At 41.9% G+C, this 20,254-nt stretch overlaps 1 protein-coding gene across 1 annotated transcript in view; it reads left to right on the top strand.

The window, feature by feature from the left end:
* The first annotated feature begins 6,997 nt into the window (after positions 1–6,997).
* Positions 6,998–20,254, top strand: part of LOC126416526 (facilitated trehalose transporter Tret1-like) — a 123,628-nt gene continuing 110,371 nt past the window's right edge. Inside the window, exon 1 of the mRNA XM_050084273.1 lies at positions 6,998–7,033. The gene's annotated coding sequence lies outside the window, so the exon portion shown is untranslated. The remainder of the gene's footprint in view (positions 7,034–20,254) is intronic.

The raw sequence follows: 20,254 nt of genomic DNA, 5'->3' as shown, positions 1-20,254 counted from the left end.
ACTCGGCTGACAACCCGTGAAGACTTCATATACGGAGGAGGGAACTTTATGGTCTGAGGAACGTTTCCGTGGCATTCCCCGGCTGATCTCGTCATTATGAAAGGCACAATGGATCAACACACGTATGCATCTATTCTTGGGGACCATGTTCACCCCTACGAGGAGTTTGTTTCTCCTCGGCACGATAGCAACTACCACGCAACGTGTCATGCATCTCGCTGTCTACGTAAGTGGTTCGAAGAACGCCAGGATGAGGTTATCGTACTGCATGGATTTAAACCCAATCCATAATCCGTGGGGCCACCTCAATCGTGTTGTTCGCGCCGTGGAACCTCAACCGAGAAACCTAGGACAGCAGTCCACGGCACTGGAGTGGACGTGGCCCTACATCCCTGTTAGTACCTGGGAACCTCACCTACTCTCTCCCTGCAAGTCCGGCAACGGTCCGCGCTGCGAAAGCTGGCTATTCACAGTCCCGACAGATGGTCACATGTGATTAGACAGTGTACGTCTGTGCTTTGTAAATACTGTAAATTTAATTAACTTATAATTATGATTTAGTGATAAATCTGTGTATGCGTACTGCTAAAGGAACCACTTCTCGCCTATGCGTAATTCTGGCGTTAGCGCTAACAGACGGCGCTGATTATGAGCAAAACTATGTTTTCTTTCATTGTGGCTTCTTCAGCGATTTGTTTTATAGTTTTTTTAATATTATTCTGTGCACTGTCAAAGGCGTTTATCACTTATGTCATTATCTAGAATACTGGTCCTTGAGCATATGTCAACTACTGAACTCTTCCTCTTTTTAACAATCTGTCTTTTGTCTTGTTCTATTTCATCGCTTTTTATTATTGTAATGAATTTTATACGTTATAAGCTCAATACAGACTTCAACTATTATATCCCACTTTATTTTACGCTGTTCAATTAATCATTTAAAACTAGTGTATGCCTACATTAGCGACATCTGGTGAACTTACAACACAAACACCTTGTGGCTACTGTACGCAGCTTGTTTCGAACAGTAGTGCTACTGAAAACATGATTCGTGCATATGATGTTATATATATATATATATATATATATATATATATATATATATATATATATATATTTGACGATGCTGGTGCTGACTTTCCATTTAACATTTGACATTTTGGTCTATTTATTATCTTTAAGCTGTAGACGATCTGCGAGTGTATTTGTTTTTTTCCAATTTTTGCTGCAGATCTGATGATGGTCTTTATAGACCGAAACCGGTAATCTGTTCACAAAAAGTTTGTGACCATAGACGTAAATTAAACTTATTGTATACAGGGTGTTACAAAAAGGTACGGCCAAACGTTCAGGAAATATTCCTCACACACAAAGAAAGAAAATATGTTATGTGGGTATGTGTCCGGAAACGCTTACCATCCATGTTAGAGCTCATTTTATTACTTCTCTTCCAATCACATTAATCATGGAATGGAAACACACAGTAACAGAACGTACCAGCGTGACTACAAACACTTTGTTGCAGGAAATATTCAAAATGTCCTCCATTAGCGAGGATACATGCTTCCACCCTCCGTCGCATGGAATCCCTGATGAGCTAATGCAGCCCTGGAGAATAGCGTATTGTATCACAGCTGTCCACAATACGAGCATGAAGAGTCTCTACATTTGGTACCGGGGTTGCGTAAACAAGAGCTTTAAATGCCCCAAAAATGAAAGTCAAGAGGGTTGGGGTCAAGAGCGCGTGGAGGCCATGGAATTGGTCCGCCTCTACCAATTCATCGGTCACCGAATCTGTTGTTGATAAGCGTACGAACACTTCGACTGAAATGTGCAGCAGCTCCATCGTGCATGAACCACATGTGTCGTACTTGTAAAGGCACATGTTCTAGCAGCACAGGTAGAGTATCCCGTATGAAATCATAATAACGTGCTCCATTGAGCGTAGGTGGAAGAACATGGGGCCCAATCAAGACATCACCAACAATGCCTGCCCAAACGTTCACAGAAAATCTGTGTTGATGACGTGATTGCACAATTACGTGCGGATTCTCGTCAGCCCACACATGTTGATTGTGAAAATTTACAATTTGATCACGTTGGAATGAAGCCTCATCTGTAACGAGAACATTTGCACTGAAATGAGGATTGACACATTGTTGGATGAACCATTCGCAGAAGTGTACCCGTGGAGGCCAATCAGCTGCTGATAGTGCCTGCACACGCTCTACATGGTACGGAAACAACTGGTTCTCCCGTAACACTCTCCATATAGTGACGTGGTCAACGTTACCTTGTACAGCAGCAACTTCTCTGACGCTGACATTAGGGTTATCGTCAACTGCACGAAGAATTGCCTCGTCCATTGCAGGTGTCCTCGTCGTTCTAGGTCTTCCCCAGTCGCGAGTCATAGGCTGGAATGTTGCGTACTCCCTAAGACGCCGATCAATTGCTTCGAACGTCTTCCTGTCGGGACACCTTCGTCCTGGAAATGTGTCTCGATACAAACGTACCGCGCCACGGCTATTGCCCCGTGCTAATCCATACATCAAATGGGCATCTGCCAACTCCGCATTTGTAAACATTGCACTGACTGCAAAACCAAGTTCGTGATGAACACTAACCTGTTGATGCTACGTACTGATGTGCTTGATACTAGTACAGCAATGAGTCGCATGTCAACACAAGCACCGAAGTCAACATTACCTTCCTTCAATTGAGCCAACCGGCGGCGAATCGAGGAAGTACAGTACATACTGACGAAACTAAAATGAGCTCTAACATGGAAATTAAGCGTTTCTGGACATATGTCCACATAACATCTTTTCTTTATTTGTGTGTGAGGAATGTTTCCTGAAAGTTTGGCCGTACCTTTTTGTAACACCCTGTATACGGGTCATTGTTTTACTCGCGACAATGCCACAGCTTGGGAAAATGTTTTGTTGTGTGATATGATGCTGGCAGTACGCAAAATACGAGTAATTATGATTACAGGAAACGTAAAATTATGCACATGCTACGGAACGAAATCCACACTTTTCACGATGGAACAGAAAAGTGCGCACGGTACTTAGGGGGTTCAAGGTAGAATCTTGAGTGCACTACATTCACAAAGTTGCCTTTTTATAAGGGGTATACTGAATTAAGGGCTAGGCAGTCACAAAGTGGATAATCGAGTCTCTACCGTTTTCGTAATTTTTTTAAACAACATATTAGTTTTACTCCTTGGGTGGAATTTGAGCCCAATTCGATGGGGACTGAATGGAAAGGTTTTCGCTTAAAATTCATTTAAGCTGAATGGGATACTTCATACTCAAGTCAGTATCGGCTCGTAATCAGACATTCGCTGTTATCTCGCAAACGAGTTGTTTGCTTATATTACAGTTTACTTCCATCTGTGACAGATTCCGATACTAATTATGATACTCAAATGCGGAAAGAGTGGCGTTCATTAAGTAATGCAACACTTTTTTCCGAAAGCAGGTTTGTTTTAATCGCGTTACCAATACGGCATATGATTATCAGTCTACTGGTCGACGTGGGAGCCAGCGTCTTGTGCATCAATAACCTTACCAACATCTACATACTGCTCCCCCTCACTTCTTAGTGAGCCAAACAGATGAAAGTCTGAAGGTGTGGGACCGGGGCGCAGGATGCTTGAGCAAGAACAGTCTATTGAAGTTTTGTGAGCTCTTCTTGATGCGCAGAATTGTGTCATGTCTTGCGTTCTCATGGAGAAGAAGTTCATTTGCCTTTTTGTGGCCATCAACATGTTGAAGTCGTTTCTTCAATGTCCTTCCTGTTTATCGTTGCACCATGAGAGTGGCCATCAGAGTAATCCCTTCAAAGTCCCAGAAGGTTGTCGCCATGACTTTACCGGTTGAGGGTGCGACTCAGGACTTTTTCTTCGGAGGAGAGGTGGTGTGTCGCCTCTGCATGGATTGCGTTTTGTTTCAGATTCGAAGTAATGAACCCATGTTTTATCGCAGGTGACAGCGTTCAACAAAAAAAAAAAATGTTACGATCAGCATCGTAACGTGCAAGCAATTCCGCACAGATAGCCCTTCGTTGATCTTTATGATTTTCTGTTAGGCGCTGCACAGCAGGCGCACACCTTTGAATACCGCAAATGGTGGACGACTGTGTCAGCACTACAAGCAGATACGTCTGACTGAGCAGTGAGGTGTTTGTTTCTGGTCCGTCGGACAGCTCGAGTGAGTGTCTGCACCTTCCAACACTGCAGGAGTCGCCGCTGCGTGCGACAGGCACGTGGGATATCCGACCTTATTGCAATGATGACAGACGCCTTGCCCAACGACTGGCCGTGATTTTGGTCACTGCCAGGTCTCCATAGACATGCTGAAAGCGGCTACAAGGATATGCGGTGCTGCGGTTTTCCGCCAAAAGAAACTCAACGACAACTTGTAACGTCTCCGCTCTCGCGTACGTTAACTTTTTAAAGCCTGTACTATGATAAGTTGACGGGCTTCACCTTATAGGAAAGGATTTTAGTAAAAATGTTGACCGTGTGTACCTTAATGGAAGCAAAACCGGACTTATACCCAGTCAGTAACAACAATGATACGTCAAGCAAGTATAAGTGCAACCACACGTTAGGACGGACAAGAAACATACACCGCAGATGCTACCAATGGTTAATAATACGGTCGCCATCCTAATTAGGCATTGAGTGAGCTTTTCCCTTGTACAAGTGGATGTACGTACAAGCATAACCACACGTAGTAATACTGTATTATATGGTGAATTTTTGAACCAGAAAAATCTACTGAACTAAGATTTTTCCTTTTCTGTACTAATTTGAACAAGCTATAAATAAACAACATTACACTACAATGATTACTACGAACTGCGTTTTGTCTATTGATCCGACTGAAATCGGACATAGGTCACCCTAGAAATAGCACTTTTGACACACACACATACAATGTCAATTTTAATAATGGTAAAACACTGATAAATTTAGGTTTTATCTTGACTTTAACTTTGCTGGTCAAATCAGTGCAATCACTTCAGAATTTAAATGAATAGAAAAGAAAAGAGTGAAAGAGGGGGGTGGGGGTGGGACCCTGAAACTGTTATGATCACAATGTTGGAACCATTAACTATTGGAAACATTAATTACTCAAGATTTCAAAAAATGTGAATTATTACTCTTATTGTCCAATTACTTCCTCATTTAACTACCATTATTTTTGTCACAAATTAATTAAACTTCCTTACTAAGTCAATTCCAAATTTATCTTAGTACTCTGTCAGACCTTTGCTCTTTACTCATATTTTCATTAACAATAAAGCTCATTAAGATTCATTCTAGCATAAACAGGTCTGCAGTTAATTCTTATTAACATAAACTTTAAATCTTCATTTCGGGACACTCGGATTGCACAACATGTGGAAAGGACCCTGTCTAGGTTAGTGATTAGGATAATTCATTGATAGAACAAATCTGGTAAAAGTTATTATTGAACAGTCAGGAACAAAATTAACACTGGTCCACACGAATACAATTCTAAAGATTCAACCTGTGCGAGTCGATGCGGCGGTTGGCGGGCAGCGAGATGGCGAGACGCACAGCACACATACAATCCCAGCTATGGCTTTTTCTATAGCGGCACTTTGCTTCTTCTTGGCGTCGTAATCCTTTTCAATCCAGTGCCATTAGAATATAGCCATGCTGTATAGTCGTCGGACACGGCATATCCGAGGCTCAATGGAACCACTTTTTCCAGGATAGCCTCCTCGATCCGGTACGTGTTCCTCAGACCGATGCCCAACTCCGACTAGTACCGCTGCTGAGCCCGTTATGCCGTACCGCGCCCGTGTGCATTTTCCCGCGCTCGCCTGCCATCCACCTTTTTCCGCTCCCCTACAGATAGCGTATTCACCAAAGGTTTTACATTCCACATATCATAATACATTGCCTACGCATGGACCAGGCGCACAATTATAATTTCAAACATGTTACAATAGATTCAAAAGGGATTGCACTTCAATTTTGTTATAGTATTGCTTGAAATCTGACATAAATATTACTATTCACATCTAAAGTTGCTTACATTTTCTTTAACATAATGACACGAAAAGAAAAAGAAATGAAATTAAAACATTACGTACATTAATTCATCGAAACCAAAGAAAAAATTTATTATATGTTCATTAGTTGTTACAAACTCTCTCCTTGGAACGCACCTCCGATATCGACACCATTTTAAAGGCTACGTACAGCGCTGCCACCAATCGCAACTTCATGAGACTATAATGGCTGAACTGGGGATACTCCACCATGTCCCACAACAATTTCTGTATTTCTTCAATTAAATTTGGCCGAGAAAAAAGTGCTTCGCGTAACTTATTGAACGCCTCTCAGCCCGGCGCCCGAAGTGGTCACTTCTGTAGCTTGGAACTTGAAATGCCCTCGCTTCATGAAGAGTTAAGTCAGTTTCAAATGGTTGTAGTGATGTTAAAGAATATTATATCGACAGGACGGATACAGTGTCTAGAATAAGTGGATAAGTAGATATACATATATTACTGAGTTCGAGTACGTGTGTTGTGACTTAGAGGTGAACAGTCATCCACGCCAGGTCGTTTTCCTGGAGACGGGGACACATGCAGACCTGACACTGACACGGTAAATGTTACTGCAAGATAAATCGTATACTGGGTGTAAATTTCACGACTGGCTGAACATTCGTTTCGTTATCCATGGCTAGTACACACCCTCCTCACGAAGAACTGAGTGTCACGCAGCTATTGTGAACTGTGTTTATCAGCGGAATATACACTGCAAAACCGTATCTATCTGGCGACCGTCTCATTAGAACACGGCAACAATTAACGTTAACTGACGAGTAACTATATACTGTCATCAGTGCACCACACAATTACGTATACTGTTTCTGATAACAGACACGCAGTTTTATCGCAGTTTCGTGTGAGTTATTTCAAAATGTGTCCTTTCCAAATGTTGGTGAAACAAGAGTACGTGGCTGCTTGTGTCGCGGCGGAACAGGTATGTTAAAAGGTGTAAATATTAGGTGTGGAAAAATTATAAATGGTTGTAAAAATGTAAATATTATGAGAAATAACAGTTTATCTTATATGTTTGCTACTTGACCTATCGTTGAATGTAAATATCAAGAGAAATCACAGATGTTTGGAATGTTTACCACCATCTTTGTATGTCGAACACATGGGCGATACATACTCTTTGGCTACCAGAACTAGTAGTATTGCCGAGTATAGCTCAGGCTAGCGCAGGAGCCGGGAGCAGTTGTCGGCCCGAGGCACAGAGAGAGTGATGTATCGTGGCAGAGTGGGGAGCTTGGATGGAGAATATGCCGCAGAGAATTATTTTGACATGTTCCATACGTGTAATTTGAGGTTATAGAATTTTTTTTTTAAAGAACTGTGTAGAGGGACAGCACTTTGGACACTTTGGAAAAATAGTGACTTGAATTGAGGTTATTTTCTTGCAAGAGCTAGCTTAGAAATTATTGTAAAGATTTCATTGTGTCTAACAACATCTACGTGTTGGTTGGGATACAGGTCGAATTATGAGACGTGTTACGTATTCTAATTCGCTTTTCCCTTCCACTATTACTTAAAATATTTTATTAAGAAAGGTAAAGAGCAAATACTACGTAATTTAAAGATTGTGTACAAAGAGCAATTTTACATATGTAACAGTTCTTAGAAAGAGTAACAGTTCATGTTAGTTTGAGTTTTTTTCTGTATTATTGAAAGGTTTAAATCTAATTACAAAACATTCTCTTATTTTAATAAATGAATACATTGTCCGTTGTAGGCTGTATTGTGCTTCACTAAAATCGTACTATTAGCTAATTTTGGCCGTGAGCAATTATCAAGCGCATTTGGTGTGTCATGTATTATATGGCGTGCTCACCACTTCTTTTCTCTCGCACACATAAAAGAATGTGATGATGGAGTACGGCTACTGATATTATGTATGTGACATAAAAGAATGTTATGAACACGATATGTAACACACGACGTAGCAAATGTGCTTGATAATGGGTTACAGCCGAAAATAGCTAATAGCACGAGTTTAATAAAGCACAGTACAGCCTAGAATGGACAATGTATCTTTTATTAAACATTTAGAGGCTATGGATCCCTACGGAAGCAAAATTTTCATTCTGTTACTCATTTATGAAACTTTTCGCTGAAGCTTATCCTCACTGTGTAAATCAAAACTGTTTCGTAAAAAGTAGCACTTTCATGCCTTGCACTATTGCGTAAACAGTGAGCAATATTGTTTTAAAGAGAGCAAAAGATGAAGCCATTTCCTTCAGCAGGTTAATTAATAAGAAGGCAAACTTCCACGCAGCGATTTATTTCAGCCCGTAATTTTTGCAGATTGAACAGAGCCGAATCTATTGAAGGGCTTAAACAAGCCTTTGAGAGAATTATAAACAGTTTTCATTTACAAAATTTCATATAAACTGAGTGGATGCGTTTAATAACAGGTGACAGTTTTCGTTACGTAACAGTGACCGTGGAGTTGTTTCATGAGATAGTCATTCCGAGTATTATTGGTAACAATTCCCTCAGTTTCATTTACGAATACTCAGATGCAGTTTCGGGTTCCCGGGTTCGATTCCCGGCAGGGTCAGGGATTTTCTCTTCCTCGTGATGACTGGATGTTGTGTGATGTCCTTAGGTTAGTTAGGTTTAAGTAGTTCTAAGTTCTAGGGGACTGATGACCTCAGAAGTTAAGTCCCATAGTGCTCAGAGCCATTTCAACCATTTCAGTCAGATGCAGTTTAGATTAATTGATATCAGACACATGAAAAGTAATTTATACAACTACGTTCGTGTTTCAAAGTAGGATAGCAAAGGCTGTTCTAGATCGGATAGTGTATTCGGAATACAAAAGTACTTGCTTTCAGATTGCTAGAAAGGGATTTGGTACATACACACTTTGCAATTACTAAAAGTAAAAAATTAAATGTTTCATCACAGATATTGCAGCCACTGGTCATCATCACATCTTTTTCTTTGGTATGTGTCATCACCATCCATTTGGCAAGCATGATGCCCTGTAATGCCATTTATGCTACATACAAAGGACGTAAATTCAAGTTTTCAAACTATCTAGCTGATGTTACTATATCTGTATGCATCGAATCCTTCAGTGAAGATATAAGAATGTCTTAAGTACTGTTTAGAAGGCTAAAAGTAGAGGAGAAACAACAGAACCAGGACAAAATATAAGAACTATGAGACTTGGACAGGACCATGAGCAAATTGAAGACGAAATGCAAGCTATCAGATGGGATTTCTTGAACATTTGTGAAACGCGAGTGACACCATATTGTCGCTGTCTCATCATGTCACTTGCAAAATCATCTTCGGATCTTCGGTCTTGACTAACACTCAGCGGTACAGCAATGAAATTGTTATTTCTTATATATCGGTATCGACGTTACAAAAAGAACATTGATGAACTGAACTCGTGACTTGTGCGAGACATTTACTCCATCAAATGTCGCAATTAAATCATTTATAATCGATGGTTTATCAGTTGCTATTTAAATATTAATTATAAGTTCAAATTAGTTCCAGCGACACCAAATTCCCTATAGACTGGTTGTAATCTCAAATCTATAATCAGTCGTAACACTGTTATTAATTCCTAACGTCAAGGAGTTTCTATATAAGCGCCGAGCGCTTCAGTCAAATAATATGGCAGAACGTTATCTATATAAATAATTTTGTAAAACTTGAATGATAAATGCGTGAATTGACACGATATGCTTGTTTATTACGCAATATAGTCACTTCCTAACAGAGCCAAGTTCCATAGTCCATTAGTTATTACGAATGAAATTGTCTATCTGTGTTCACTTCCTAAATAGTGTTAACTTCAGGTCATCTAATTAAAAGTCACTTCTGTCTAATATATGCAAGTTCTCTATCTGAATTCTAAATGACGTTATATTTGAAGTCAAAGTATCGTTTTACTGCGTCATAGTAGATGGCAATAATCAATTCTAGAAAAAAAAATCTAATTGCGCCTACATATACGAGCATTCAAAAGTATGACCCGCTTCGGCTAACTCTCGTAACGTAGTCACAATGGATTGAATTATCCTTAGCCATTACTCACGAATCTCAAAGAGTACTCACACGGAGTATTCTTTGGGAACGTTGGTTCTACTTCGCGAATTTTAATTATAATGATTTTGCGTTTTACTATGATTTTGAATTTTGAGTTTGATTTTGCTGGAATCCTATCTTTCTTTCGTATGTTGATAAATTACTAAGTATTACATTCCTGATTCAATTACTGGTTAATATCCAAATGATAGTGTTAAATAGAAATTTGTTTGCTTGTTCATTTTTCATGGAATTTGGAACTTGTATTGGGTAAATCTTTGGGAATTTTGGAGCTGATTTTTTATTTTCATTTCTCGTCCGAGGAGTGGCATTACGCATTTCATCATTAAAAAAAATGCAACACCAAAACAAGTAGTTAATGTAGAGTAACGAAATTTCGGGAATATATGTGTCTAGGTAACATACTTAAGTGATTAACGTTGCAAGCGCGGAATAAGCCACTGAAAATGTGACAAGTGAAATGCAGGTGTAACCGCCAGAATGTTGAATGCAAGGATGCAAATGTGCATGCATCGTGTTGGACAGGTGGCGAAAGCCAATTTGTGGGACTGATTTCCGTGCCTGTTATACCTGGTCGTTGGTCTATTCAAGGACGGTTAATGCTGTTTGTGAACGACGCTGGATTTCTCGTCTGACGATGTCTCATGTGTGCTCCATTGGAGGCAGGTGAACAGGCCACTGCAACACGTCGACACTCTGTAGAACATATTGGGTTGCAACGGCGGTATGTGGGCGATCGTTGTCCTGCTGGGAAATGCCTCCTGGAAATGCTGTTCATAGACGGCAGCACAAGACGTCGAATCGCCAGACTGACTTACGAATTTGCAGTCAGGGTGCGTGGGATGGACCACGAGAGAGCTCCTGCTGTCATCTGTCATATGAAAGAGCACCCCAGAACATAACTCCAGATGTACGTCTAATTTTTCTACCACGCAGACAGGTTGGTTGCAGTACCCCAACTGGCTTCCATTTAGCTATCACAAGGGGGAATCAGCTTTCATTAGAAAACACAACAGATCTCCACCATGTCCTCCAACGAGCTCTCACCTTACACCCCTCTGGTCAGTGGAATGTGCGCTACAGGGCGTCTGTCTCGAAGCTATCCTTGAACTAATCGATTCGTAACACTTCATTTTGTCACTGTGGTGCCAACTGCTGCTCGAATTGCTGGTGCAGACGCAACCAGAGCCAGAGCCATACAGGCGGAACATGATGGTGTTCTCTCACGGCAGTGCCACGCGGCGATCCGAAGCCTGTTCTTCTTCCGACCGAACAGTCCCGTGATTACAGCAGCCAGCAGTTATGAAAAGCGGCTTCATTCCAGTCAAGTCCTTCTGCAGTACTGCAGAAGGAACAACCCTATTCTCGTAGCCCTGTCACAAGTTCTCGTTCATAATCAGTGAGGTGTTGATCACAGCGCCTTTGTCGCCTTAAAGATATTCTTGACTAACATCAACCCACCACGTACAATCTCAAAGGTAACTAACGCTCAAGATCTTTACAGCGTGTATTTAAAACAAACCTGATTTGCATCCTCATAGTGGCGCTACTAACATCACCCTTATGCAACTGGCTTGAAATCTGAATAGACCTTATCTTTCAGATGTACAAACACTCTTACCAACATTCGTTTATCGCACAACGTTTTCTTGGTGTTGCGAGTTTTTCCGTCAGTGCATATAATAACTTGGAATATTTGATGCAAAACATTATATTTACATATATACACGTTATACTCGAACACCAAATTACCCTTCCAAGCTACCGGAGTGTATGAAACTTTCTGGCAGATTAAAACTGTGTGCCGGGCCGAGACTCGAAATCGGGACCTTTGCCTTTCGCGGGCAAGTGCTCAACCAACTGAGCTACCCAAGCACGACTCACGCCCCGTCTTCACAGCTTTAGTTCTGCCAGACCTCGTGTCATACCTTCCAAACTTTACAGAACCTCTCCTCTCCGCAATATCCTTTCTTTCAGGAGTGCTAGTTCTGCAAGGTTCGCAGGAGAGCTTCTGTAAAGTTTGGAAGGTAGGAGACGAGGTACTGGCAGAAGTGAAGCAGTGAGGACGGGGCGTAAGTCGTGCTCGGGTAGCTCAGCTGGTAGAGCACTTGCCCGTGAAAGGCAAAGGTCCCGAGTTCGAGTCTCGGTCCGGCACACAGTTTTAATCTGACAGGAAGTTTCATATCAGCGCACACTCCGCTGCACAGTGAAAATCTCATTCTGGTACCCGTGTGTATGCTTGTAACACAATGATCTACATCTACATCTACATCTACATTGATACTCCGCAAGCCACCCAACGGTGTGTGGCGGAGGGCACTTTACGTGCCACTGTCATTACCTCCCTTTCCTGTTCCAGTCGCGTATGGTTCGCGGGAAGAACGACTGTCTGAAAGCCTCCGTGCGCGCTCTAATCTCTCTAATTTTACATTCGTGATCTCCTCGGGAGGTATAAGTAGGGGGAAGCAATATATTCGATACCTCATCCAGAAACGCACCCTCTCGAAACCTGGCGAGCAAGCTACACCGGGATGCAGAGCGCCTCTCTTGCAGAGTCTGCCACTTGAGTTTATTAAACATCTCCGTAACGCTATCACGGTTACCAAATAACCCGGTGACGAAACGCGCCGCTCTTCTTTGGATCTTCTCTCTCTCCTTCTCTCCTTCTCTCTATCCTTTTACCACCGCCACATGGAGAGATGCACCCATGGGCGACACAAAAAGCCGCAAACAAAGAAAGAGCAAGAATTAATAGTCAGTCAATCGCATGACAGGAACAGGATCCTTTTGATAACAAACGACCCGACCGGTTTATCGATAATTTCCCTATTTCAAACTTCTTAAAATGCAGTCGCGATTTAAAACACTAACGAAATTTCCGAGAGAAAGAAACTTCATGATAATGATTCCTAACATACCGAGGAACCGAAATCTGGAAACAGATTTCTTCTGCTGTCATTTTGAAAGGAACTCATAATTTGCTCAAAATGGCGGCAGTCGTTAAAAACATATCAATTTTGGAACCGTATCTTTTTTAAAATTATTGTTTTTTTGTTGTTACGTACGTAAATTACGGTTTCCTTTAGCTAAACTTTCTTGTATATCTGTGTTGTAATGTGAACCTGAGCTATGCAAGTGCACAAACGCTATCTGATAAAAATCAGTCCCCAAATCCATCTAAAACTGTGCAATTGTACTGCAATTAACTTTTATAAAAAATAATTAGAAACGTAAAGCTGTGCCGTAAAGCAGTTGTCCTGTGAAGCTCTTTGTTATGCAGTACAGCGACCACGACTACAACGCTTGATGTCACAATATGTGTCTCGCAATTCCAACACACAGAAACTAGCAGAGTACAAATTCTACGTATAATTACAAACCCAACTTTGAAAGAATAGCTGTCCAAAATGCGTCTGTAAGAATTGCCCTGAAAATTTACGTACCAATACGGACTAAATAAAATTCCCATTTCTAAGGGCCAACATGCGAACACGTAACACCTGTAGTGAGAGAAGAAGAATTCTCACAAAGGAATGAAATCTGTAGTGAACATTGCCTATACTGGACCTGATAATAATTTTGTAATGTATTTCATAACTGAGAATGATTTTACTGTGCGCCGACTGTGACGTTAAACTGGTCCTAACAAACTTTTGTGACTTCTCTGGCAGCAACGTATACTCGTTGCTGCTCGAAAGTGATGATTGTCAACACACAGTGCAGTAGCAAACCAGCCGAAGAAAACAATTCTTGCCCAAATTTAATGCAAGGAACTGCAACTATACTAAGCACTATACTTTGAATGACAATGTTCAGTTAAGAGCACTTGTGGCTACACACAACTGCATATCAAATTTTCGTGGGGAGACAGTGGAAGTAATGGAACTTACTGAATGACGTAGAAGAGACCAGGATTCAAAAACGGTATTGTGAAACTCTGATTCCTCGACAGTTACTACAATCTTCATAAAATTCGCTTCGTATGAAAAAATGTAATTTTGCCAAGTAATTAGTTATTGAAATGCATACGCCTGAGTGCAGACCATGTGAACAGAAAATTTTGCTCAATCATATCTAGACAATCAAACTAACGGACACAAACCAATACAGAAAAATCATGCTAAAAATCTGCCTCTTCAAAACTCATCATAAATTACCCACGGTAAAGCAATCCTGCAATATTACTTGAGTATCTTCACACTTCGAAAATTAGTCTTTGTTAGTTATTTCCAGATCACCCAGCAGCGTGACCAACACATGATTCTCTCTCTTTTACTCGTACTTCTCACTGAATGCTACACTGTCAACGATGATGTTACTGACAACCAGAGATCACATTGCTCGTACTCAGAACCTCTGTGGCGTAACATATAGACTACTGAAGACTTCTGTTTGAAAAATATCCAGTGTACAGATATGAAGTATGACACATCGAATAAAACGACAGCTCAAATCACTTTCTTTGAATATTAAAAATAAGATAGGAGCCTTACAAGTTTTAAACGGTTGTTTCTCTTCCTGCCGAAGGTAAAGCAATACAGTGAGAATCACTTTTCAATTGGTTGAAACTGAGCCTGAATTTGAAATCTCTATCGGCAAAAAAATGTGGTTAGCTTGTATTTAACAGCACTGGCGCGCTGTTGGAAACGGCTCTATTTCTTGAAGCTTGCAGGAGTTTGGCGTCAGCGAAACCTTAAGAGATCTGACCATCGCCATGTCCTGTCCCATTTAGAGCCGGCCGCTGTGACCGAGCGGTTCTAGGGGCTTCAGTCCGGAACCGCGTTGCTGTTATGGTCGCAGGTTCGAATCCCGCCTCGGGTATGGATGTGTGTGATGTTCTTAGGTTAGTTAAGTTTAAGTAGTTCTAAGTCTAGGGGACTGATGACCTCACATGTTAAGTCCCATAGTGCTTGGAGCCACTTGAACCATTTTTTTTTGTCCTATTTAGTTTGAGCTGTTGAAACAGCAGCAGCTTCGTCATCGCCATGGATGCGTCATGCTACAGGCATTTACCGCAGAGCAGTTAGTAGCAGTTTAGCTGCTCAACACATTGGACAGAACACAGTAATTTCGCCTTCATATGCATGAAGATTTCTGGTCAGGCAAGTATAGGGCAGTATCAACAGCAGCAGAAAATGATATAACGGGAGCAGGATTCGTTACAAAGAGGAAGATAAGACAGAGAGTGAGTTACTGTGAACAGTTCAGTGGTAGGGTTATTCTCAACAGAACCGACAGCAAACGAACATCGACAACAGTAGTCCAGGTAAACACGATAACGTCGCAGGCAAAAGATGAAGATACAGAGAAAGTATTTGAGGATATTAAATAATTCAGTACGAAGAGAGAGACAAAAATCTAAAAGTCATGGGACATTTGAATGCGGTTGTAGGGGAAGGAATAGAAAAAAGGGTTTCGGGAGAATATTGGCATGGTACTAGGAGTGACAGAGGAGAAAGACTAATTGAGTTCTGTAATAAATTTCAGATGGCAACAGTGAATATTCTTTTCAAGAATCACAAAAGGATGAGGTATACTTGGAAAAGGACGGAGATACAAGAAGATTTCAGTCAGATTACTTCACTGTCAGACAGAGATTCCGAAATCAGATACTGGATTGTAAGGCGTCCCCAGGGGCAGATACAGACTCAAATTACAATTTGGTAATGATGAAAAGACTAATCAGGAATAAGAGGAATGCTGAAGCACTAAGGAATGAAGAGATACTCTTGAAGTTCTCTGGGGCCATAGATATAGCGATGATGAATAAATCAGTTCAGTTAAAGAGGAATCGAAATCTGTAAAAATTGCAATCACAGAAGTTGGAAAGGAAAACACAGGTACAAGAAAGGTAACTGCGAAGAAACCGAGGATAACAGAAGAAATACCACAATCGGTCGACGAAAGAAGGTAGTACAAAACTGTTCAGAAAAACTCGGGAACACGGAATTACAAGTCACTTAGGAATGAAATAAAGACGAAGTGCAGGTAAACTAAGACGAAATGGCTACATGAAAAATGTGATGATGTCGTGAAAGAAATGGTTGTCGGAAGGACTGACTAGCATACAGGAAAGTAGTAACCTTCGGTAAAATTAGAAGCAATGTTGGTAACATTAACTGTGCAACTGGAATTTCAATGTTAAATGCAGAAGAGAGAGGCGATAAGTGGAAAGAATACATTGAGAGCCTCTCTGAGTGCGAGGTTCAAGATTCTAATGACGTGACGAAAGAAGAGATCCGATAGGAAAGAGATAGAGGATCCAGTTCTAGAATCGGAATTTAAAAGATCCGTGGAGGACCTAAAAACAAATAAGGCAGAAAGGATACACAATATTCAATCGGATTTTCTAAAATCATTTTGGGAAGTGGCAAAAAATACGTTATTCATGTTGGTGTGCAGACTGTATCATTGGCGACATACTCTGGGACAGGTACCAACCACACAATTCATAAGATTGCAAGAGCCGAAAAGTGCGACAATCATCGCACAGTCAGTGTAACAGCTCATGCATACGAGTTGCTGAAAAAAATAATATACAGAAGTATGGAAAAGAAAAATGAGAATCTGTTAGATGACGGTGATTTCCGCTTTACGAAAAGGAGAGGCATCAAACAAGCAGTTCTGACGTGGTTGATACTGAAAGCAAGACTGAAGAAAAATCAAGACACTTTCATAGGATTTGTCGACATGTAAAAAGCGTTTGACAGTGTAAAGTGGTGCAAGATGTTCGAAATCCAGAGAAAAATAGGGGTAAGCTATAGGGAAAGACGGGTAATATGCAGGGTCTTCATTTTAACTGAACGCACTCAAATATCTGTAAAATTAGACGCCAGATCGAGAAAAGTTATAATTGTCTTTGATAGGGACATCGAACGACACCACATTCAACCTACACCCCACACTCTGAGTGGGTGGCGAAGGGCAACTTTGAAATCTTCAATGGAAACCCCCGTTTTTAATTGCAAATTACGATTCTAAGACAAAATCTACATACCTTTTGTCTGAAGTGTTCTCTTCGTTTTGCCACAGATGGCGCTGTAATCGGAGGAATAGAAATAGGTAAAAAATCCTAATTTACGATATGCTACTCAGTGGCCTTTAAATATTCAGCGAAACATGGCACCCCACCTCCGTAGGAGAGACTGGAATTTCATAACTTCTAATTAGAAATCCCAATCACAACGCTGTATTCTTCCGTAGTATCGAACAGGGGCCTACGACGCGTCATCGTGGCCGAGTAATGAACTACGACATATCATAACAGGCAGTTCACTTCGACCGGAGCTCGCGTATAGTGCAGACGTAGAACAGATAGCGGCTCTAAACATTACAATACTTACGCTGTATTTATTGTCTACATACCAACCTATCATTTGGAGAACAGACATGCAAGTGGAGGATGAATGTTCCAACCACAGACGAGAGTACTGAAATGATCCTGATTAGAGTACTGAAATGATCCTGATTTACGGAGAATGTAGGAGAAATGTTGAGGCTGCTGTTGCATTGTATGCCGAGCGTTTTCCAGAGAAAGCTGTAACTATTTCGTTCTTTTAGAATGTTGTGAACGCCCTTATGTCTGATGGCAGCATACCGACCGGTAAAATTAAACGAAGCAAACGTGTTACACGAGAATCTGTCGTAGTGGCTGTGTACCACAACTCATTGATAAGCGCCCAGAAATCACACCACGATTCTGGTATGTCTGTGGTAGTACTGTCACAATACCGCATTGACGTTTCAGTGCATCAAGAACTTCACGGTACCGATTTCCATAACTGGGGTGTGTTTTGTAAATGAGCACGTCAACAAATTCAAACGATCCCCATGTTCTTTGCCGAGGCACTATTTTACAATGGGGGGTACATTCAAAAACCATTGTAGCAACCGACAGAATATGAATTATTGGAGAGTAGACAATCCTGACTGGTTACAGCAAGTTGATCATCGAGGTCCCTGGTCGCATAACGTATGGTTCCCTTCGGATGTGGGCCCTCCACGCCCACACCAACTTGTGATAAAACCAAAAGTTCTACTGTCACCACCGTATAGCATGTTAGTTTTCAAATCGTGAGTCACAGGATGCGGGCTGTGATGTTGTCCATGAAGATGGGTAGGATTAGTCACAGAAAGTGTACGAAAGCGATCGAAGGGTAGCGGTTTGTAAGGGCAGAGGGACAAAAACTGCCAAGGCAAGCGGCAAGGAAAAATAACCTCTGCGACAGTAGGATTGGTAGTAAAGACAGTAGCGGCTTGCTAGTTGCGACAATGCAGGAAAGATGTGGTTATGTTAGTGCGAGGTATCGTGCATCGTTACCTTTGTCGTTGCGGGTGCTCGTTCTAGGGCCTGCTGCAGCGGGTGAGTCCCTGTAACAGTCCGAAGTCGTCAGACGTTAGTGTGCGGTCGGTCATAGATCAGCTCACAGTGTAGGGGGGGGGGGGGGGGCTGGTTTGTGTTCTGTGTACAGTACGATTTCCCTGCGATTGCCTGTTTTTCGGCGGGTCGAGCATCTGGGGTTGCCAGTAGTATCTGTGTTGCAGGGGCTAGACAGTACTGTCTTGTTAGCGTGCTGTGGACCATTGATGTTTAGTTTCTTGCTAACAGAGTCTTTGGTCTACTATGTTTCCATCTATGTTTGTGGTCGTAATTACCCAGAGAAAGGATAATCGGTTTACGCGAGTGTCTCGTGTTTCTGTACAGTCGTGTGGAGAGTTTTTGGAATACCTGCAAGATGGTATCTAGTCGATATTCCCAGTGAAGATCCGCGGTGCGTGTGTAGCGCAGAGCGTTGCTTATGATTCTGAGTACTTTGTTCTGTATGAGCTGCAGACGGTGCAGGCTTGTGGGCGCAGCATATCCCCAGACGGGAGCAGCATCCGTCATCAGAGGTCTGTAAGTGTGGTGTACATGGACCTGGACACCCTTCTATTGAGAGTGCTACGCCTGTTAAGCATAGGGTAGAGTTGTTTGAGCCTCGCGTTTGCTTTCTTGGTCACGTGTTGAATGTGGTCCCCCCATAGTAGTTTCCGGTCCAGCCAGACACCGAAGTATTTGACCTTCTCACGGAAACGTATTTGGCGTGCATGTAGTGTTATTGGGTTGCAGTGTTGATGTTTGCGCAGTAGTATCGGTGTTCCGCACTTGTCTACAATAACTGTAACACGCCATTTCACCAGCCAAGGCTCTGCCGCTCTGAGTGCAGTCTGTAGTCATGAGTTAATGTTAGACGGCTTCCAATCTTGCGCGAGGATGGCAGTGTCATCCGCGTAGACTGCCACCATCGTGTTGCGTGTAGCTGGGAGGTCAATAACGTCTGGTGTGGCATCATGCGGAACAAACTCATTAGTCCGTATTTTATCGACGACAAGTTCAAGGGACGCGAACATCTAGCATTTTTGGAAAGGGATTTACCGTTACAACTGCAGGATATTGCCCTGGACGTTCGACAACATATTTGGTTTAAGCGTGACGGTGCCCAGCGCATTACGCAATTGGTTGGTGGATCGGCAGAGGTGGCCCCATTAACTAGCTCACTAGATGGCAGGAATTAACATAGCCGGAACTGTTTTTGTGGGGATATTTAAAAGATAAGGTGTACCAGCAAGTACCAACAGGCCGTGAAGACGTGGTCGACTGCATCAGAAACTCTTGTGCTGACATTCCCGCAGATATACTCCCGTCCTGTGTACTGTCACTTGAAAAGCGGATCACGAAGTGTATTGGAGCTGGCGGTACTAGGTTTGAATACTTACTCTAATTGGAAAAGTTGAGCAGCGTTCGCTAGAGCCACGGCCACCGTGGCGAGTAGAGTAGTCCCCCTTTCGATAAGTCGGGCGAATACACCATTGCGAATGGGGTTCCAATCAGAATTTATGACATATTGGCCTATCATACCCTCGCAGCATGGAGGTGCGTCCCACGTGCCATTGGATATTCAAGGGCCACTGAGTAGCATGTCGTAAATTACGATTGTGCACTCATTTCTATTCCTCCGATTGCAGCGCCATCTGTGGCGAAACGAAGAAAATAGTTCAGAAAAAAGGTATGTAGATTTTGCCGTAGAATCATAATGTGCAATAGAAAATG

The sequence above is a fragment of the Schistocerca serialis genome, chromosome 8, assembly GCF_023864345.2.
Source record: "Schistocerca serialis cubense isolate TAMUIC-IGC-003099 chromosome 8, iqSchSeri2.2, whole genome shotgun sequence".
NCBI lineage: Eukaryota > Metazoa > Arthropoda > Insecta > Orthoptera > Acrididae > Schistocerca > Schistocerca serialis.
Note: the sequence above shows the minus strand (reverse complement) of the source record. Positions and strands in the feature narration are given on the sequence as shown.